Source organism: Lithobates pipiens, unplaced genomic scaffold (assembly GCF_037356315.1).
Source record: "Lithobates pipiens isolate NorthernLeopardFrog02 unplaced genomic scaffold, aLitPip1_a1.2 Scaffold_13, whole genome shotgun sequence".
Taxonomy (NCBI): Eukaryota; Metazoa; Chordata; class Amphibia; order Anura; family Ranidae; genus Lithobates; species Lithobates pipiens.
Genome location: NW_027507718.1, coordinates 549,536,082 through 549,559,666, shown reverse-complemented (window position 1 = coordinate 549,559,666; position 23,585 = coordinate 549,536,082).

Genomic DNA, 23,585 nt, shown 5'->3' with positions numbered 1-23,585 from the left:
TAAAGTGCTCATTTTAAAGGGTAATATGCAGGTTACTGTCCTAAAAAGTGTTTGGGGACCTGGGTCCTGCCCCAGGGGACATGGATCAATGCAAAAAAAAGTTTTAAAAACGGCCGTTTTTTCAGGAGCAGTGATTTTAATAATGATTAAAGTGAAACAATAAAAGTGTAATATTCCTTTAAATTTCGTAGCGGGGGGGTATCTATAGTATGCCTGTGAAGGGGCGCATGTTTCTGGTGCTTAGAATTGTCCCTGCACAAAGTGTCATTTGTGCAGGAAAAAAAGTCTTTTAAAATCACTTGCGGCTAAATTGTCGGGTCTCCGTAATACAGAGAACACTCAATGAGTGTTCTCTGTATTAGCCGACAATTCATTCATTCATTGATTAAAAAAAAAAAGCGTGGGGGTTCCCCTAAATTCAAGACAGAAAGAACGGTAACACCGCTGGAATCTTTTTTTTATTTTTTTCATTTTTAATAAAGGAATTTTTCAAAAGTGTGTTTGTCTTATTTAACCATTTTGACACTTTCTTTGTGAAATGGTAGGGGTACTTTTGTACCCCCTTACCATTTCAAACAGGGGGGGGCCGGGATCTGGGGGTCCCCTTGTTAAAGGGGGCTTCCAGATTCTGATAAGCCCCCCGCCCGCAGACCCTCACAACCAACGGCCAGGGTTGTGAGGATGAGGCCCTTGTCCTTATCAACATGGGGACAAGGTGCTTTGAGGGGTCACAGACCCCCAAAGCATCCTCCCAATGTTGAGGGTATGTGGCCTGGTACGGTTCAGGAGGGAGGGGGGGCCGCTCTCTCGTCCCCCCCTCTTTTCCTGCGGCCTGCCAGGTTGCGTGCTCAGATAAAGGGTCTGATATGGATTTTTAGGGGGACCCCCACGTCAATTTTTTTTTTAATTTGATGCGAGGTTCCCCTTAATATCCATATCAGACCTGAAGGGTCTGGTATGGATATTTGGGGGGACCCCCACGTCAATTTTTTTTTTTATTTGACACGGGGTTCCCCTTAATATCCATGTCAGACCTGAAGGGCCTGGTAATTGAATTTAGGGGAACCCCCACGCTTTTTTTTTTTTAATCAATGAATGAATGAATTGTCGGCTAATACAGAGAACACTCATTGAGTGTTCTCTGTATTACGGAGACCCGACAATTTAGCCGCAAGTGATTTTAAAAGACTTTTTTTCCTGCACAAATGACACTTTGTGCAGGGACAGTTCTAAGCACCAGAAACATGCGCCCCTTCACAGGCATACTATAGATACCCCCCAGCTACGAAATTTAAAGGAATATTACACTTTTATTGTTTCACTTTAATCATTATTAAAATCACTGCTCCTGAAAAAACGGCCGTTTTTAAAACTTTTTTTTGCATTGATCCATGTCCCCTGGGGCAGGACCCGGGTCCCCAAACACTTTTTAGGACAGTAACCTGCATATTACCCTTTAAAATGAGCACTTTAGATTGTGAACGTTCGAGTCCCATAGACTTTAATAGGGTTCTAAAGTTCACACGAAGTTTAGGTCTGTTCGCAGGTTCTGGTGCGAACCGAACAGGGGGGTGTTCGGCTCATCCCTAGTAGTCGGGCTATAGAGGACTGACTTCCAGCACTCTCTGAATTGTCCTATTTGGGTTATAAAAGTGGTCTGTTGCATTGTAGATAAGAGAAGGGCTAAAGTGGTGAAGATTTATGTAGGTTTGCTTCTAGGAGGGATGGAGAGTAAGAAACTGATAAGATTATGGCCAGAGAGGTAAATGGGTGTTTGGGAAGTTGTGTGGAGTGCAGAAGTGTGTGTCTGTTGCATTAGTCCAGAGGGGCTCTGAGGAAAGGGGTTCTCCCCTGAAACGCATCAGCCATTTGTGTTGGGGTATTAGTCGATTCATCTGACATCAGATCTGGACGTGTGGATGTTTGGTGTGATGGACCCAATTGTATTGATTATGCCTTTTATCATTACTCATTTGTGAGTAGCCATTTTGTTCTGTTTTTAATAAAGCTCTATCTATGGTAATGCACTAGGTCAGTGCGCCTTCCTTTCTTGTTTGGTTTTCTCCAGTATTTGAATACCCAATATTCTGAGGAGGGCTGCAAGACTTTTTTGACACTACCTTTCAAAACTGTCGGTATCACACTTTGAAAACCTAGACACCAGAGCGCAGGAGAAGTTGTCTTTTTCACTCTGCATTACTGGTCACTCTGCATTACTGGTCACATTTTTGGCAATGGTCAGTCTGTGTTTATGACACTGGTCAGGCTGCATTTCTTTGGCACTGCTCAGGCTGAATTTCATGGGAACTGGGAAATATTTTAGCACACCATTTGGTTCAGAATATTTTTTTTTCTTGTTTTCCTAGATGCGTCTTATGGAGCGAAAAATTTGGTAACTCACCTTTTGTCTGTCTGCTAAGCAAACCATTGTGGGTTGTGTTTATAATAATGTGTATTGTCCAGTACACTGTATTCAGTATTGTAGAAGTCAGCAAGTCTGAACTAGAATGAAACCCCTGAGTCATCCAGGTGGCTAATTATCATAATGTTTATAGTATATGTCTGTTGTTCTAATATTCCTGTGCACAGTTTGTATTGTTAGGGTAATATGATCAGGAGCGGGAGATCCTCCTGTGGGGTATATATTATGTGTTAGTTTGTTCAAATAAATGTGTTCCAGCTTGGCAGCCAAACAAGTCCTACCTTGTTCTTGGTTGTAATATGCAGCTATAATATCTGATATCTATCTTCAGACTGGAGGAAGTGGTATATGACGGAAGCACCCAAGCAGAGTGTGGGGGACGATTCCATTACAGTGTCTATAAACATTCATTCTGTTTATGTAACTTCTGTCTCACCAAAGTATGATCCATGCTTGCACTTTCTGCATTGAATGAAGTATGTTCCATTACTAGAGGCCAAGCTGTATGATCCTGTAATACTGAAGGTTCCTTTTGTTTCTGTGACAATGTTTAATACATTTATGTAGATGCACAGTTTTCAGCATTTAGTGTTGCAAGGTTTTGTGCCCTTTTTAGAGTCCCTGTCCTCAGAATGAAGCTTCCTGCTGATTAATGTATGTCTGAGGTTGGGTGGTTGCCTGAAGGTCAGCACTGAGGGTTGTTGGAATATTCCTTTCATGTTTCTGTCCTCTGTTATGATAGGTTTCATCTATTTCATTATCTCTCTCATTCCCTCTAGTGCTGGATTTTATGTGGTTATTAGAGGTACACGGCTATTTGTTTTCTTCTCTTTGTATTGTAGGAGATTTTCTCTTTGGAGTTTTAAGGCAGTGTTTATACTTGTACTGATAGTTTTGTTGCTGTGACCTTTCTAATGCAAGGATTCTGCTAGTACTCCTAGATGTCTATTTCTGTCTTCTGGTTCTGAGCATATTCTGTGGTATTCAGACTAATGAAGGGCCACCTTCTGGAATGGTCCATGTTTTTCCAACAAAGTATGCACACATGCATTTTCTACATCATTGTACACACCAGAAGCTTGGCTTACTTACACTATTATATCTGTAGTTTTGCTCTTGAATTGTTCACATTGTTCTATATTATCTCAGGTCCCAAGGGGTCGATGCTCCGAGGAATGTCTTCCAGGGTTCAGAAAATCTGTAAGAGAAGGATATCACCCATGTTGTTATAATTGTGCTCCATGTTCAGAAGGAGAAATATCAAAACTTTCTGGTAAGTTAGATTTTTTTTTATATAGAAACTCTGATATTGGATTAGAAAATGAAAACTTTTAAAGTCTTTTAAAGTGATTCTGTAACCACTTTACACTTTGCAGCAAGAAATGAGAACCAGCTTCCTCCTAATATAAATCTATTCAAAACTCAAAACTGAAGTACTAAATCAAAATAAAAATGCAAATAAGACCTCAGCCGCTGTGCTACAACCTTAAAAGGGATAGAAAATATAAAACAGCGCTGGCAGCCTATATTATACAATACACATCCTAGTGCAGTGATGGCGAACCTTGGCACCCCAGATGTTTTGGAACTACAATTCCCATGATGCTCAACTACAATACAGAGTGCATGAGCATCATGGGAAATGTAGTTCCAAAACATCTGGGGTGCCAAGGTTTGCCATCACTGTCCTAGTGATTAGTGCCATATACATCAATGTGTTTGTGACATAAAAATCAAAATAAAACAAAATGATATATAATATAATATGCAAAAATCTGTAAATCTGTAAAGTGCTTGGTGCTTCTATAAAAGTACAATGGTGCTCCAAAACTTTGCAAAATGTGAGGTGACTCCCCCTTCGGTGACCCCACTCACCAAAAACAATAGACCCAGCTTTGCAGTCTGGGATCAATAAAGGCAGTGATCTATTGATCTGGGGGTATGTAGGATTGTTCCTCAACAAACTCTTCCAAGAAGATGCTTTATGACAGAAGGGATGTCATGGTTATGCAGTAATCTTCCTGTGTTTGCTTACCTCCCCTCATATGTTCAGACTAAGAGGCCAGCCACTTCCACCTGGTGGTTTTTATAACCTCTCCTCTAAGCATGGCTCCACCCCAGGCCCTATCAGGGAAGCCTATATTAACCTGTGCATTGCAAGCCAGCGTGGCTGATCAACCATTGTGTATTCAGTGTGTGTTTGGCTTCCTGGTTCCTGCTTGCCATGTGCTCTATGTTTGACTCTGTTACCGACCTTGGCGTGTTCTCAATGATTCCTGTCTGCTTGTGACCTTGACCTTTTGCATGTCCCTGACCATCCCTGTCTGCCTGTGACCCTGAACCTTTGGCGTGTACTCTGTTGTTCCTGTCTGCTGGTTGCCCTGACCTCTACCGTATCCCCTTACTATCCTCGTCGTTTCAGCCTGCTGCTTCTTTCTCCTGTAGTCTACTGTGAGCGTGAGCTGTGAGACTCTAGGGGCCGTGACCTGGAGCCAGACTGCAGCGAAGTCCATCCTCACCACTGGAGGCTTTGGCGAACACCCGCTGGCTCTTAGACTCTGTGCCCTGGGAAATCTATGCTCCAGCTCCCATTGGGATCTGTGTTAGTGATCCTGTTGACCTGTGTCCTGAATCTCCCTGGGTACAATCCGCAGCAGTCAGCCATAGTGTCCACAACCTTGCGGTGCACTGCTGATCCCTACGGTGTGCATCTGTCACCTGGCCTCGGGTGACCTGACAAGGGATATGCCACACTCCATAGATGGGAAAATAAAGAAAAAACTAATAGTGAAATACCACGTAACATAAATTATCAAGCGCATTACAAGCATCACTTACAGGATATTTGTCAAAGACAGGCAACAGTAAAAAAACATCCCAGTTCACCGCTGTATGTCATGCATTTCACGGAGGCAGAAATTGTGTCAATGGTTAGCATGAACCGGAAGTGAGTCATTGCGTTTCACCCCTCCTCCAGGCCATCATTAAAGTACATCACTATCTATTTATACCGAGGGAAGATCACTCCTCCCTCTGGGGAGGATGAAGCGACCAATTACGATCAGTGTGAAAAAACACCAACTTCCTCCTCTAACATAATTTCCTGTTGACAAATATATATAAAAAACTTTAATATGAACAGAAGCCAAAATGAGAAAACTTGCTTATTTGGCTATACAAATAAAATAAATCTCAAGACGCGATAGACATTTGCAAAAGGTTTCCAATCCATGATTAAAAATGACTTACTTTGGAAAAATTAAAATAAGTACAAAGAACAAATAATAAAAATAAAAATGAAAATGAAATAAAAATAGAAATAAAAATAATATTAAAAATAAATTAATCATTTAATTTTTTTTTTAAAACTATTGTATTGTTATAAGCATGTTTTGTCATTTTTGCTTATGTTTATATTAATTTTTTTTATATATATATTTGGCAACAGGAAATGATGTTAGAGGAAGACGGTGTTTTTTCACACTGATCGTAATTGGTCGCTTCGTCCTCCCCAGAGGGAGCCGTGATCTTCCCTCGGGTATAAATAGATTGCAATGGAACCGGAAGTGATGTCCTTTGAATATGCACTGGAGGAGGGGTAAAACGCAACAACATACTGGTTAATGCTAACCACTGACACAATTTCTGCCTCTGTGGAATGCTTGTCATACAGCGGCTAACTCAGATGTTTTTTTACTGATGCCAGTCTTTGCCAAATATCAGTGTATCATAAGTAGGGATGAGCTTCGTGTTCGAGTCGAACATACGTTCGACTCGAACATCGGCTGTTCGCCCGTTCGGCGAATTTCAAACGTTATGGGTCGTTCGCGCCAAATTCGTGTGGCGCTCACGGGCCACAATGCACTGCGTCATCGCAGTGCATTGCTGGCTCGAGATTGGACAAGCATGCACTGTGACCCCTCATGCTTGGCCAATCACAGCGCCAGCAGCGAGGAGAGCCATGATTGGCCACAGGCAGGATGCCTGTGGCCAATCATAGCTCAGGCTGTGTAGTACACGCCCCACACTATATAAGGCCGCCAGCGCGGCGGCCTAGTGTAGTGTGTTGGCGTCTAAAGCAGTTAGTGGGTGTTCTGTGTACCTTCAACACAGTACACACCGATCGTTTTCGGCCGATTTTCGATCTTGCTGTTGTGTAGTGGTTGTTGTCTGTGTGCCCTGACAGCAGTATACACCGCTATATTCACCTCACCTATATAGCTAGTGATCTATCTTTTTTTTTTTTTTTCCACAAAGATTTTATTATTTTTCAAAAAGAAAACATGTAACAAAGATCGTTGTTTGAACAAAAGAAAGCAGGTCAATCAGCAGGATGTATAAACAAAAAAAATACACAGGGTACAGCTTATGTATATTACATTGAATACACTGAACCGGCAACACAATCGTGAGAATATAAATCTTAGCATGTGGAGGGAGGATCTTCAATCCGTATCCCCTCCCTCCCCCCTCCCCAGGCGGCAAAGTGCGGCCCATGAGAGGGGGGAGTCAATCAAGTGGACCCGGTTCCAATAGATCGCAAAGAATACCCTCCGGGATAACTGGGTAGGGCCTAAAAGAAGCCTACTACCTATAGGTAAACGTCGGACATTCCGACGAAATGGGAAAGGGAAGAGGGGCAGGACAGACAAAAGGGAGAAAAGAAGGAAGAAAACAGACAGAACAAGGAAAAGGAAAAGGGGGTCTGGAGGATGCTGCATGTCAGCCAGATCCGGCAGAGCCCCCCCCCCAGGGCCCCCAAGCAGAAATCCACTCTAAACCGTCAGCTGCCGATACCGCCCAGTGGTCGTGAAATGAACCCAACACGCCCAGGTGAAGGAGAATTTGTGTATCCTGTCTTGTGAGGTGTGTATTAGTTCTTCCATTTCTCTAATGGTGGAGACCTTCCTAAGCCATTCACCAATTGTGGGAACGCGAGTTGAACGCCAAAGTATTGGGATACAGAGTCTAGCAGCGTTTACCATGTGCATGGCCAACGATTTATAGTATGCTTTTCTTGTCAAAGAAGAGTGGTGTAGAAGGAATTGTTCTGGCGTATAATCCAAATTATATGTTGTAACTTGTGCAATGATCTCACTGACCTCCTTCCAGAAGGGTTGCAACCTCTCACAGGACCACCAGATGTGTAGCATAGTGCCTCCACTCTCGCCACATCTCCAACATGTGTCGGGAACGGAGGGAGAGAATTTATGGAGATGCGCCGGCGTTCGGTACCATCTAGTGGCAATCTTGTAAGCGTTCTCCTGGACCGCTACGTTTAGGGAGCACCTGTGAGCGTAATCGTGTATCACCTCCCATTGGTCCGCCGAGAGGGGAGAGCCAAGGTCTCTATTCCAGGCTATTTGCGCGGAAGTCGGGGGTGCAGACAGACTCGAGGATAAGAGCGCATATATAATAGAAATTAGGTGTCTCTGCGTCGTTTTCAGGTGGCATAGGGACTCGAACTGTGTGAGCTGCCTGGACCAGCAGGACTGGTCGGCATGGGTCGTTAGAAAGTGGCGAATTTGTCGAAAGGACCAGAAAGGGAATGAGGATGAATTCGAGATAGCTACCAGGGCATCAAATGAGAGGGGGGCACCCCGAGAGTAGAAGTGGAGAGCCAAGACATCGTCATGGGGCCATTCCCGGATCAAGAAGGAACGCGCCTCACCCGGGGGGAAGGCCGGATTGCCCCTTAGGGGAGTCAGCGGCCCCGGGACCGAGGCAGGTAAGCCGGCTTCTAACGCCTGTGTAAAAGCAGAGAGGGAGGGAAAAATTAAAGGGTGCGAGCGGAGTTCTTGTGGCCAATGCTCGGGGGAAAGCCAGGGGAGTTGGTTCAAAGGGGTCACTGAAGCCGAAAACTCTAAGGCTATCCAGGTTTTCCCGGGATCGCGGATGCTCCAATCTACCAGTCTTGTTAGGTGGCCAGCTAAGTAGTATCGTCGGAGATCTGGGAGACCAATACCCCCAAGTCTCTTCCGCCGAGTGAGCGTAGAATATTTTATTCGAGGGGGCGAGTCCCTCCAAATGAACGCAGAGCAAACCTTGCGATAGGTGGCAAAGAAGACGGGGGGGAGGTGAATTGGGATAGTTTGCATTAAATAAAGGAGCCTTGGCAGGACGATCATTTTAACTAGTGCGGAGCGACCAAACCAAGAGACATTAAGTCCCATCCAATCCTTAAGATGGGACTGAACCCTTGCAATAGCCACCTGGAAATTGGCTGCGTACAAGTCCGTTAGTTTAGAAGTAATCTTAATTCCCAAGTATGTAATAGCCTCCTCCTCCCACCTAAAGGGGAAGACTTCCTGGCAATGGGCCACTTCCGAGGCAGGGAGGGTAACGTTCAAGGCTTGGGACTTAGTATAATTGATCTTCAGATTAGAAAGGGTATGGAAGTGTTCCAGCTCCTTCAAAAGGTTGGGCAAGGTTGTGCGAGGCGATCGTAGAGATAACAACACGTCATCTGCGAACGCGGCGACTTTGAACTCCCGGTCCCTCACTGATATACCCTCAATATCAGGATTGGATCTAATGCTATTAAGTAGGGGCTCCAGGGTCATGATGTAGATTAAGGGGGATAGGGGGCATCCCTGGCGCGTGCCATTGCTGATAGAGAAGGCATTCGACAGGTGGCCATTAACCCTCACTCGTGCCGAAGGGTTGGAGTATAGGGACATCACAAAGGCAAGCATACGGGGTGCCAGACCGACAGCTACTAGCGTCTCCCGCATGTAATCCCAGGCCACTCTGTCGAATGCCTTCTCAGCGTCCAGCGATAGAAGGAAACCCTTTGAGGAGGAGGATGTAAGCCAATGGTGTATATTAAGGGTACGGATCGTGTTATCCCTCGCCTCCCTGCCCGGGACAAATCCTACCTGGTCAGGAGAAATAATCTCAGGGATCAAAGGAAGGAGCCTGTTCGCCAGCATTTTTGCAAAAATCTTTATGTCTACATTCAGGAGTGATATGGGCCGATAATTGGAGACATGGGACGGGTCCTTCCCCTCTTTTGGGATAACGGCGATATGCGCCAAAAGCATATCGCGAGGCAGCGTCTGAGGGTCCGAAAGCGTATTAAGGGTCGCAAGGAGTTTAGGGGCTAGCGCATCCAGGAAAAGTTTGTAGTATTGGAGCGTGAAACCGTCCGGGCCAGGGCTCTTGCCGGGTTTCATTTGTTTAATTGCCAGATCCAGCTCAGCCCTGGTGAGCGGAGTTTCCATGGCTTGAGCTTGTTGGGAAGATATTGGCGTCGGGGAGTTGCGCGAGAGGAATTGCCTAATGAGCTCCAACCGAGTGTTAGACGAGGCTGAACCAGAATGGGGTCGGGATAAGTTATATAGATTGGAGTAAAAGGCTTCAAACTCGGTAGCCATATCCTCATTTTTATTCAAAAGTGATCCACGAGCGTTCCTCAAGTGGTGTATAGTAGGCGAGGTTTTAGAAGCCTGGACCGAGCGGGCCAGAAGGCGGCCGCTCTTGTTACCCTGCTCGTAAAACACCTTTTGACCCAGTACGTAGCGGCGCCTAGTTCGCTTGTTCAGTTCCTCTAGGAGGAGCGCACGTGCCTGAAGTAGCTCTTGCAAGGTGGACTGGGCTCGCGATTGTTTGTGAACATTTTCCAGGGTAGCAATCTTTTTGGTCAGGTCGGAGATATACTTTTGGTGCAACTTCTTAGCCTTTCTGGCTAACGCAATAAGTTCCCCCCGAATAACGCACTTGTGCGCTTCCCACAAGGAGACTGCCGAAACATCCGGGGAGGCATTTTCATTGAAGTAAAGGGAGATACGACTCTTTAAGTACTCCAGCGTCACCGGGTCGGAGAGAACAGAAGGGTTCAATCTCCACGTTTTAGATCTGGTGGTCCTGTCAGGGAAGGTGAGTGTGATCGTGATGGGGTGGTGGTCAGACAAGAACATTGGTTCAATGGTCATACGTTGCAGTAAGGACAGGTCTGTTTGAGAGATAAAAAAATAATCTATTCTCGAATATTTATTGTGGGGGGCCGAATAAAAGGTGTAGTCCCTCCCGGAGGGGTTTAAGGTGCGCCAGGCATCGTGCAAGGTCAGATTCTGAAGTTGCAATTTAATTTGCCTGAGGGCCCTGTACGGTAAGGCCGAAGCTCCCGATGAGGAGTCTAGAACAGGGTTCAAAGGCACGTTGAAATCCCCTCCCAGGAGGACCAGGCCAGTCTGAAAGGAAGAGAGAAGGTCGCCCAGTTTCCTAAAAAAGGAAACTTGGTGTTCGTTAGGACAATATATGTTCACAAGAGTTATGGGTTTGGAAGCGTATGTACCCTTGAGGAAGACGAATCTACCCTCCGGGTTGATCAGGGAATCAGTTTGATGGAAGTTGGCGTGTCTGGATATCAATATGGAGGTACCTTTTGTTTTCGCTACTGGGTTCGTGGCGTGGATCGCCGTGCGGTATATATGATTGGATAGTTTGGGTATCGCATCTGAGCGGAAGTGTGTCTCCTGGAGGAAAATGAAGTGCGCCTTATATTTGGACAGGGAAGTCAGAATTTGCAATCTCTTTTCAGGAGCGTTGAGTCCCTTCACATTCAGAGAGACACACCTCAGCTCAACAGGCGTGGTAAAGGTAGCTCTGTGCGACATATTAGCGGCTAAACGGCTGTGAACTGGGAAACCCCCAACCACAGGAGGGCGGTGAGAGAGCTCAGGTACCCGAGGGGGGGGGGGCAGGCCGGGGTCAAGGAACGGGCCTCACCCAGGCAGGCAGGAAAAAGGGGACGAGCAGAACCAGCCCCAGAGGAGGACAGAAAAGCAGGAGGAAAGAGAAAGGAAAGAGAAAATCGGGGCAAGGGGACAGAAAAAAGCAGAGGGGACAAGGACAGGGAAAAATTACCAGAGGTGGGGACAGAGACACTATTCCACCTAGACAAGAGTGGACCAGGGAGTCAGCAGGGATCCAGTACGGACCCGCTGTGTGGGAACGAGAGAAAGGACGGGAGAACCACAGGTGGCTCTGCAATCCCGGGACCGCAGGGGTAAAACCCAGCTAAAGGGAAGTGCGAATACCATTGGGGGAACCAGCATACAAAATTTAGTGCAACAAGTATATATGACACCATGAACAGACCGAAACCTGAGTATTAACAAGCATGCAAATGTAACCTTTTATAACAATTAGAGAGGCAAGGAGGGACATCAAAATCTGCAAGTCACCTCCTGCCCCCTCCGTATACGCTATGGACCTCCATGACTGCCATGTCCAGCCAGTCAAACCTGTGTTACAGGCTAGTATAATAGCAGGTATCCCCCCCACCAGCTCCCCATCCAGGGGAGGAACGGGCCCAGGGGGGGGAGAAAAGAAAAGGGGGAAGGGGGGAAAGGAGGACAGGGAAAAAGGGAAGGGCCAGGGGGGGGGCTGGGAGAGGGGGAAGGAAGAGGGCGGGGGGGAGGGAGAGGGGAAAAAAAAGGGGGGAGGGGGAGAAAGGGAAGGAGAGGGGGAGGGAGAGAAGGGAGGGGGAAGGGGGGGAACCACCCCACGATAGGGAGGGGAGTGGACCCCCGGGGGATAAACATAGAATCAAGAAACAAGAAACTCCCCCGCCCAGACACTGCATCAAAACAAAAAGCAATGCGATGAACCCACCTCCACCCACCGTCCCCCACCCCCCGCCCCCCCAGACAAAACAGTCCCCCACCAAAGGAAAACTGAGGTAAGTAAGTTGAAGGCTACGTCCCCCCAGAGGCACCAGCAACCAAAAGGCCATGTCACCAGACAAGGAGGACGTGAGCGGGGCCCCCCCCCTTGGTAGTAACAAACATCCATCAAAATAAAATAAAAAAGGAAAAAAAAAATAAAAATAAAAATAAATAAATAAATAAATAAATTAAAAATAGAAAGATAAGAAAAAAAAATAAAAAATAGTCTCAAGGGCAGGGATAAGCTGAAGAGTACGTTTAAATGAGGACTAAATAAATAAAGATAAGAGAGTCAAAAACGTAGATGGGCCAGAGGAGGGTGGCCGATGCGTATCAATAACCAGGCAAGTCACTGCGTAGTTCCGGCTCCGAGGGTCAGAGCATAATCGAGGCTGTAAGAACCTAATATGGGTCCCTGCTGCAAGGGCCCGAGGTCAGTCATTCCCAGATCCAGTAAGGCACAGGGGCATTCCCTCGCGTCGCTTGTAAGGGTAGGGGAACGTATCCCTCAGCAAGGTGATACCATCGGAATATCCGGAGCATGGAGGGGGAGAGGGTGGAGGCCACTTCTCAGGGGGGACAGAGAGCAGAACTCCCCCCGACCGAGGAGCAGTAAAGCTTACCTGCCCCCGGAGCCAGTCTTCCCAGGAGAGTCCAGTCCAGGGAATATGGAGAGTTTGCGGGACCACCAAGAACGACCAGGTCGAGACAGGTATCATCCGGAGCTGTAGAGGCACGAGTCATTCCAACCCACGGCAGGATCTGACAAAAAAAAAAAAAAAAAGAAAAGAAAAAGGAAAAAAAAGGAAAAAAAAAGGGGGGGGGATGCCGGGAACGGGAGAAGCAGGGGGGGGGAGGAGGGAGGGGGAAGGGAGGGGCAGTCAGCCATAGAGAAGCTCCAGAAAACGGGCCCTGTGAGGTCGAGGGAATACAGAATCATCTGTCAAATGGCTCGGGCATAGCAGCCTGGAGTGAGAACAAGGCGAAATCTTCAAGCGTCTAAACGATCCCTCCTGGCCGGCGGTGAGGATGGAGAACCAGGGTCCTGTTGGTACAGGTCTCGGCGGGAGGAGCGGTTACCAGGGGAAAAAGGACCATCCCGGCGTCTTCTGGATCTCTGTCGTTGAGTTTTCGGCGAGAGGTTGACAGACACCGGCAACCAGGGTTCTGCCGGATAATAAAACGAGTACCAGTCCGGAAGCTCCACACGAGGAAGGTCTAGTTGGTCACAAAAAGCTGGTAGGTCTTCCGGCGTACGAAGCAGGGCCGTGCGTCCCCTCGCAGACGCGGACAGACCAAAAGGGAACCTCCACCTGTACTGAATGTTGCGTGCCCGTAGGGCCTCCAGCAGGGGGCGAACCGCTCTCCTGTTTTGTAAAGTTATCTGGGAGAGGTCTTGAAACAACTTGATTTCAGCGCCATCGTGAACAATGCGACCCCTCTCCCTAGCCTTTTTAAGAATTTCCTCTTTCAGGGGGAAGTTTACGATGCAGCAGACCACGTCTCTTGGCGGTTCGTTCTCCCTGGGTTGGGCGCGCAACGCCCGATGTATCCTCTCCATGTCAATGGGGGAGTCAGCTGGGCGATCAATCAATGAATTAAAAATGTTACTCACAGTTTGCTGGAGGAGCCCCGGGTCAATGTGTTCAGGCACGCCACGGACCCTGATGTTGTGTCTGCGTCCGCGGTTATCCAGGTCCTCGACGTGCCTGTGGAGTTCCAGGATGTGGGAGAGCTGGGTATCATATGTCCCTTGAACCTGGCGTATAGCGGCAGCATGGGTTCTTGAGGCCTCCTCCACCTCACTGATGCGGTGCGCCACGGCCTGTATGTCCGAGCGGAGGTCAGCCACCGCCGCCATCACGGTCGATTTGATGTCCATAGCGAACTTCTCCAGGTCGAGCAGGCTCGGCGGCTGAGAGGGATGAGGGGACCGCGCGTCTGCGGTGAGCATTGGCGCGGCCGGAGGTATCTCAGGCGAGTCCGGTGCTTGGGCCTGCGCTGCCGCGTGGGAGGCCTGCGACAATTGGCGCTGTGTCCGGAACAGCTCCGGGATGTTTCGGTGTGGCTGGGTCCCGGTCTCCACCGAAGCCCGAGAGACAGAGGAGCTTCTGGTGGACCTACTCATGGTCGAGCGTGCGTCGGGCTCCCCAAATTAAGCTGTGCAGTCCCGAGATAGCAGGAGCTCCGTACTCAAGCGGCCATCTAGGTCCCCGTCCAGGCCACGCCCCCTAGTGATCTATCTTTTATAATAGAGCTTGCAGTCAGTAGTGTTAGGAGCTTATGCGTGCTGTCTGCATGCTCTATACCCAGTACACACCGCTATATCCACCTACATAGCTCTTCTCTATTTGAGCCCACTTGCCATCTGCAGGAGATATTGGAAGTTGTGTGTGCCTCCAGCACAGCACAGTATACATCTGTATATACCCCTTTATCTCTGGTGTTCTATAATAAAGGCATCTGCAGGAGTTAGTGGGTGTTGTGTGACTCCAGCACAATATACACCTGTATCTACTGTTTATTGCTGTTCTCTAATAGAGCCATCTGCAGGGCTTAGTGGGTGTTGTGTGACTCCATTACACTGCTGTTTTACCCAACTCCCTTCAGGCCATTACCATGTCTGGAAGGCCAGCAAGGAGAGGCAGACAGGCACGAGCCGATAAAAGAGGGCAAGCAGGCTCTGTGTCTAGAGACAACAGTGCTGGTCGTGGATGCGGTGCATTGTCATCAGCACGTGGCCATGGGACACGCTTGTCCTTCTTTTCGGCAGCTGGACATGTTGAACCGCAACATGCCAACGACTTGGTAGAGTGGATGACCAAGCCCTCTTCATCCTCCTCATCCTCTCTCACCCAGTCTCAGGGTAATAGCAAAGCAGCTGCCAACGCATCGTCTTCCCTCCTCTCAATGTCATCATCAGTGACTCCTTCCCTAGACCCACCACATCCTCCTGAGGAGTCTCCTGAACTCTTTGAGCACAGTGTTGGGTACATGCTCCAGGAGAATGCCCAGTGTTTTGTGGGCTCTGATGATGACACTCAGCTAGAGGAAGGCAGTAGCGTGAGCGCAGAGAGAGGGGATGCTCAAGAAGGACAGCAATCTGGCAGTCATGTTCCACAAGCTGCAGCATACTGCCAGGTTTGCTACAGCGATGAAGAGGGAGGGGATGATGAGGGCACTGACTCCACGTGGGTGCCTGGTAGGAGAGAGGAGGAGGAGGAGGAGGAGGCACATGTCCAACGAGGCAGGATGCCCTCCGGGGGCCAGCTTAGGGGCAGCACACCGACTGAATCACACCGCAGAGCTCCGCCTGTGCAGGGCACTGCCTCTGCGCATTATTCTAAAAGTTCTTTGGTGTGGGCCTTTTTTGAGACGAGTGCATCAGATTGCACCGCTGCTATTTGCAACATATGTCTCAAGCGTATCTCGTGTGGCCAAAACATCAGCCGCTTGGGCACCACATGCTTGACCAGACATATGTTGACCTGCCATGCAGCTCGTTGGCAAGCGTACCTCAAAGACCCACACCAAAGAACAAAGCGGACCTCTCCTTGCTCCTCACCAGCTGGCATCTCCAACCCCACTAGACCTTCAGTCCTCTCTGAAACCTGCTCTGAGAGGAATGAAGGTGTAGAATTAGGTGTGTCACAGCCAAGTGCTTCCGGGAACTCTGTTAGCGGTACACCCACGTCCGATTATAGCAGGCAAATGTCCCTGCCCCAGCTGCTGGACCGGCGAAAGAAGTTCACTCCCAGCCATCCACATGCTCAGCGGTTGAATACTAGCTTGGCTAAATTGCTAGCCCTTTAACAGCTTCCTTTTCAGTTGGTAGACTCGGCCCCCTTCCGTGAGTTTGTACAATGTGCAGTTCCTCAGTGGCAGGTCCCCAAACGCCACTTTTTCTCACGGAAGGCGATTCCGGCTCTCTACCGGCATGTGGAAGGCAATGTCCTTGCCTCGCTGGACAGGGCGGTCAGCGGTAAGGTGCATATTACCGCTGACTCATGGTCCAGCAGGCATGGACAGGGACGTTACCTGTCTTTCACGGCCCATTGGGTCACTCTTCTGGCAGCTGGGAAGGATGCAGGACAAGGTGCAGTAGTGTTGGAGGTTGTTCCGCCACCACGCCTCCAAAATGCTACTATTGGTTGTGACACACCTCTCTCCTCCACCCCCTCCTCTTCTTCTTCCTCCATGGCCTCTTCCAGTGCTCTGTCCTCAGAACCAGCGGTACTCCGTTGGCGTTCCAGAGGCTACGCAAGTACGCAGGCAAAACGATGCCATGCCGTGCTTGTGCTGGTTTGTTTGGGGGACAGGAGCCACACTGGGGCGGATATTTTGTCAGCTCTGCAGGGGCAGGCCGAGAGGTGGTTGACGCCACGCCAGCTTAAGCCAGGAATGGTGGTTTGTGACAATGGCACCAACCTCCTCTCCGCCCTCCGACAGGGACAACTGACCCATGTGCCCTGTGTAGCTCACGTCTTTAACCTGGTGGTGCAGCGGTTCTTGGGCAGGTACCCCGGCTTACAGGATGTACTGAAGCAGGCCAGGAAAGTCTGTGTGCATTTCCGCCGATCAATTAATGCCTGTGCTCGGCTGGCTGAGCTCCAAAAGGAGTTGAACCTGCCCAAGAACTGCCTTATATGTGACATGCCCACCAGGTGGAACTCAACGTTGGCCATGCTGCAGCGGCTGCACACGCAGCAGAGGGTCATCAATGAGTACCTGTGCGACTACGGCACCAGGACAGGGTCAGGGGAGCTCGGTTTTTTCTCACCACGCCAGTGGGGCATGATCAGGGATGCATGCACTGTCCTGTCACCGTTTGAGGAGGCCACAAGGATGGTGAGCAGTGACAGTGCATGCATCAGTGACACTGTACCTCTTGTCCACCTCTTGGAGCATACGCTGCGTGGAATAATGGACAGGGCACTTGAGGCAGAACAGAGGCAGGAAGAGGAGGACTTCCTTGCCTCGCAAGGCCCCCTTTATCCAGACAGTGTTCCTGCTGTGCCACCCATCACACAGGAAGAGGATGAGGAGGAGGAAGAGGAGGAGGAGGATGATTGTGTCAGCATGGAGGTGTAGGCTGGCACTCAGCATCAGCAGCAGCAGCAGCAGCAGCAGCAGTCTTGTAGGGATGATTTACAGTCCCAAGAAACACGTGGACTTGTACGTGGCTGGGAGGAGGTAGCTGCGGATCATGTTGTCCTTAGCGACCCAGAGGACTCCGGACCGAATGCCTCAGCTAAGCTACGCTGCATGGCCTCCCTGATCCTGCAAAGCCTGCGGAAGGATCCTCATATTCTTCGGATCAAGGAGAGGGACCCTTACTGGCTGGCCACTCTCCTTGATCCACGGTACAAGGGTAAGGTTTCCGACCTTATCTTGCCATCGCAGAGGGAGCAGAGGATGAGACATCTCCGTGAGGCCTTGCAGAAAGGTCTGTGCAACGCGTTCCCAGAGACTGGGAGGTTACAAACTCCTGGTCCTGGACAACGTGTTGCTGAGGCATCGGTCAGAAGGAGCTATGGAGAAGGTGGCCGTCTGACTGATGCTTTCAGACAATTTTTTAGTCCGCAGCCCCAAGGTATGATCGGTTCCAGCAACCATCGCCAGCGTCTGATTTACATGGTGCAGGAATACCTAGGGGCAAGGTCAGACTTGGACACCTTTCCCACCGAAAATCCTCTGGCTTACTGGGTCTTGAGGATGGATCACTGGTCAGAGCTTGCACGGTATGCAATTGAGCTACTGGCCTGTCCTGCATCCAGCGTTCTTTCGGAACGCACCTTCAGTGCTGCTGGTGGCTTTGTTACCAATCACAGGGTGCGCCTGTCCACCGAATCAGTTGATCGACTGACCTTCATCAAGATGAATCAGTCTTGGATCACCCACAGCTACCAAGCACCTGAAGCTGATGTAACCGAATAACTTTTTTTGAAATATCACATCCTTTCAAGACTGTCTATGCTGATGCTGAGTGACTGTCCTGTTATGTTGATTGTCTATCCTCTTCCTCCTCCGCTGATATGTTGGAAGAACATTTCTGGTTCTGGGTGATGCCATTAGCCTAATTTTTCTGCCCCTGTTTAACAGGGGCGTTTAAGTACAATTTTTGATGCAATGCTTTGCAGCAGAGCTAATTCCTGCAATAAAACTAGAGTATATGGGAGAGGTTGCAGTGTCCTGGCACCAGCACCAGTGCCTAAGGCCCAATTTTTCTGCCCCTGTTTAACAGGGACATGTAATTACAATTCTTGATATAATATTTCACAGGAGGGCCCGTTCCTGTGCCCACCCAGAGTAACTGTGAGGACTTATAGTGTTGTGGCACCAGCACCACAACCACCAAAGGTCAATTTTTCTACCACTGTTCAACAATGGCATGTAATTACAATTCTTCATATAATCGTTCACAGCAGGGCGCTCCAGCGCCCAGCAAGAGTCACTTTCAGGGCTTACAATGTTGTGGCAAAACCAACACCTTGTTCCGCCAGTTCTGCAGAGCATATAGGGCAGGCCCCTACTTTCAAACATCCAACTTACAAACATCTCCTACTTGCAAACGGAAGGAGATAACAGCAAGTGAGATGAAAAAAGATGGACGACAAAACAAATTATACAGGGGTGATAACCCTTCCCTATGTTTTCCAAAAAGCTTAAAAATGTTTTTTTGACTGGAGCTACACTTTAAAAATGTACCAGTTGAAAATTACAAACAGATTCAACTTAACACAACAAACCTACACAGTCCCTGTCTTGTTTGCACCGCCTGTATACTGCTGTTCTGAGTATATAGGGCCTGGGGGCCACACGCATTTCCTTTTTTTAATATGGGTACAGGGTTCCCCTTGATATGCGTACAAGACCCAAAGGGGCTGGTAATGGGCAGGGAGGGCTACCCATGCCATTTTTCTCAATGGTTTTCAACCATATTGCAGGAACCAGATATAACATTAAAACCGCAAGCAGTTTTCAATGATGTTATTTCTGTTTAATGTCATTTTGTGCAGGGACTGTTCTAAACACGGGAAACACGTGGCACTTCACAGGCATACTACAGACACCCCCCAGGCACCATATTTAAAGGAATATTTCACCTTTTTTTTCACTTTAATTGTCATTAAAATCAGTGCTACCGCCAAAGCGGCCATTTTTAAAAACATTTTAGGCATTGACCCATGTCCCCTGGGGCAAGAGCCAGGTCCCCAAACCCTTTTTAGGACAGTATATTGCATATTATCCGTTAAAATTAGCCCTTTAATTTCGAACGTTCGAGTCCCATAGACATCAATGGGGTTCTAAAGTTCGTTCAAATCTGGGGTCCGTTCAAAAGTTCTGGTGCGAACCGAACCGGGGGGTGTTCGGCTCATCCCTAATCATAAGTGATGCTTGTAATGCGCTTGATAATTTATGTTAAGCGGTATTTCGCTATGAGTTTTTTCCCATCTATGGAGTGTGGCATATCCTTTCTGTTGTAAAGCACCCTCTTGGAAGAGTTTGTGGAGGAACCATCCTACATACCCCCAGATCAATAGATCACTGCCTTTTTTGATCCCAGATTGTGAAGCTGAGGGTCTATTGTTTTTGGTGAGTGGGGTCACCGAAGGGGGAGTCACCTCACATTTTGCAAATTGTTGGAGCACCATTGCACTTTTATAGAAGCACCAAGCACTTTACAGATTTGTGCATATTATATTATATATCATTTTGTTGTATTTTGATTTTTATGTCACAAACACATTGATGTATATGGCACTAATCACTAGAACAGTGATGGCAAACCTTGGCACCCCAGATGTTTTGGAACTACATTTCCCATGATGCTCATGCACTCTGTATTGTAGTTTAGCATCATGGGAATTGTAGTTCCAAAACATCTGGGGTGCCAAGGTTCGCCATCACTGCACTAGGACGTGTATTGTATAATATAGGCTGCCAGGGCCGTTTTATACTTTCTATAGCTTCCTCCTACTTTCTGTTTGAGAAAGCCTCCAACATTTATCTAAAAGTATTGGTCAGGAAAATGATTACATGGAAGAGGCCAAAGCTGTCAAATAGTTGCATTCTCTGTATAATATGTTTAATGTTATTTTCACTTATTTTTACTCTACAGACAGTGAACTCTGCAAGAAGTGTCCTGAAAATGAATGGCCCAACAAAGCTAAAACTATTTGTATTGACAAGGTCATCGAGTATTTATCATATGAGGAGGATATTCTAGTTTTATTTTTTTCTATAACTTCACTCATATTGTCTACAACATCTCTCTTTTTACTTGGACTATTTGTTTGGTTTCGGAGAACTCCCATAGTCAGAGCCAATAACCGGAACCTCAGCTTCATTCTGCTCCTCTCCCTCATACTGAGCTTCCTTTCTGTATTCCTGTTCCTTGGCCGTCCTGTGGATATTACCTGTATGCTGCAACAAGTCACTTTTGGAATTCCCTTCACCATCTCAGCATCTTCTATCCTAGCCAAAACCATCATGGTCTTCATTGCTTTTAAAGCCACCAGACCTGGAAGCTCTTGTAGAAAATGGGTGGGAGTCAAACTTCCCAATACAGTCATGTTATTCTGCTCATCCATTCAGGTTATGAATTGCATTCTCTGGTTGTCCATCTCTCCACCATTTCAGGAGTATGACATGGACTCCTATCCTGGGAAGATCATCATTCAGTGTAATGAAGGGTCAGTTATCGGGTTCTACTCTATGTTGGGTTATATGGGGTTTCTGGCAGCTGTGAGTTTTGTTCTGGCTTTCATGGTGAGGACATTACCGGACAGTTTTAATGAGGCCAAGTACATCACCTTCAGCATGCTGGTGTTCTGCAGTGTCTGGATTGCCATGATCCCGGCCTATCTGAGCACCAGAGGGAAATACATGGTGGCTGTGGAGATATTCGCCATACTGACCTCCAGTGCTGGAATATTATTGTGTATGTTTTCTCCAAAACTCTACATTTTACTTTTCAAACCTGAAATGAATACAAAGAAAACAATGCTGGGGAAGAGAATGTTGTAAATGTAACACATTGATTTAATATATAATGCTGTAGATCAGATTAAAGAAATTAAGCCATATTGTTAAATCATCATCATCATTATGAATGTTTGTGTATATTAACTACGTTCTGTCTGCCTATTGTACATAAGTGAATGGAAGGTGGATGTTACAGGGTGGGAAACTTCATTTTTTTTCTTCCTCTTACATGCCCCCTAGAATGCACAAGCAAAGTACTGTGACTGCACTGTCCATAGGATGGTGCCAATCACAAAAATATGCTGTGACCAATCAAAGCATCACACAATGTAACCAACACCTGAAGTTAGCAGCTTGATACCATTTTGCACTCACATACTGATCAGTGTGTTAGAGGAAAGAAATCTTCAAGATCACCATCCAGTATAAGCTTTATCCAGTACAAGTGCAGTCCAGTAGCAGTGCCAGAAACAGCTTCAACCATCCCCCTATTATTATTATTATTATTATTATTATTATTGTTGTTGTAAGGTGCGCCCCTCTAGTTCTGCTCGAGCTGGACTCTAATGGTCATTGGAAAGACTCTCTGACCGGTGGGGTAGTCAAGACACCGTGCACGATTTATGGCTTATCAAGAGTACAATTTTTTTATTTCCTGTGTAATGAATATAAACACTTAGAGATTATACAAAGCACAAGGTGGAATGCCCCATGGGCAACCAATCATATACATCCACATCTATGTTAGTCATACAATTAGCAACATTTTTAGGTGATTTCTGCCCAGAGATAAATCTGTGGAACGTGTCTAAATATATGTTTTTTATAAGCTTAAAGCGGGATTCCACCCTAAAGTGGAACCTCTACTGATCGGATCCCTCCCCCCCTCCGGTGTCACAATTGACACCTTTCAGGGGGGAGGGGGGTGGAGATACCTGTCAAAGACAGGTATTTACACCCACTTCCGGGCATAGACTCCCGTGGGAGTCTACGCCAATTCCTGCCTTGCCGCGCTGTCTGCTGGGACACACACGGGTCTCAGTGACAACGTGGAGATTTCCTATTGCGCTGCGCGACTCGCGCATGCGCAGTAGGGAACCGGGAAGTGAAGCCGATTCGCTTGACTTCCTGATTCCCTCACCTAGAATGGTGGCGGCAGCAGCCGAGAGCCGATCGATCGATCGGCCTCGGCTGCCGGCATCGCTGGAACCCGGGACAGATGAGTGTCCATTTATTAAAAGTCAGCAGCTGTAGTATTTATAGCTGCTGGCTTTTAATTTTTTTTTTTTTTGGTGGAATCCCTCTTTAAGCTTTTATCATATTTGGAACATAAAACCACAGCACAATGTTCCTAACACGCCCTATATGTTCTATGTATGCAAAACCTAAATGTCAGCTGTGACCACAGGTGCATCTTCCTTCTTGCAGACTTGCAAAGCATGGCATGTGAAGCTGTTTCAATAACCTTTCTCATATATATATATCTATGGAAGTAGGTTCTAGATGTAATAAGAAGTGTATAAACTTAAAGGGTGACTCTTCCTATCCTTACAATTGTTATTATTATTATACAGGAATTATATAGCGTCAACAGTTTACGAAGCACTTTACATCATAAGGTCAGACAGTACAATTACAATACAATTCAGAGAGCCCTGTTCATTAGAGCTTACACTCTAAGCCCTTGTACACACGGTCGGATATTCCGACAACCAAATCCGTTGGATTTTGTCCGTTGGATTTTGTCCGTTGGATTTTGTCCGTCGGATTTTGTCTGACAGATTTTGTCCGAAACTGTTGCATACACACGGTCGGACAAAGTTGTCAGAAAATCAGATTGTTCAGAACGTGATGACGTTATTTCGTTACGACGGGACTACGTTCAGGCTAGTAGCCAATAGCTTTGATGTAGGAATTTGATTTGAACATGCGTGGCACTTTGTCTGATGGGAATTCTCTACACATGATCGGAGTATGTCCGATCAGACCAGTGTGTGTCGGAAAATATTTCCAACAAATTGAAAAATTTGGTCCGACGGAGATTCCGACCGAAACAGTCCGTTGGAGACCACACACAGTCGGATTATCCGACAAAACGGTCCGATAGGACACATTCCGTCGGAATCTCCGACCGTGTGTACAAGGGCTTAGAGGATGGGTCAAGAGATTCAAGAGGTAATAACTGCGGGGGATGGGCTGATGGAGAAAATAAGTTGTACAGTTGTTAAGTAGGGGCCAAATATGTTTTTATAAAGAGATGAGTTTTCAGTGATCATCTGAAAGTGGACAGAATAGGAGATAATCGGACATCGGGGTAGTGAGTTCCAGAGGATAGGAGAGGCTCTGGAGAAGTCCTGGATGTGAGTATGGGATGAAGTAACAAGGAAACTAGAGAGCAGGAGGTCTTTGAAGGAACAAAGATAATAATTTAGTTTTTTTTTTGTTTTTTTTACTAGGTTAGTGATGTAGCTGGGGGCCAAGTTATGTATGCTTTGTAAGTTATT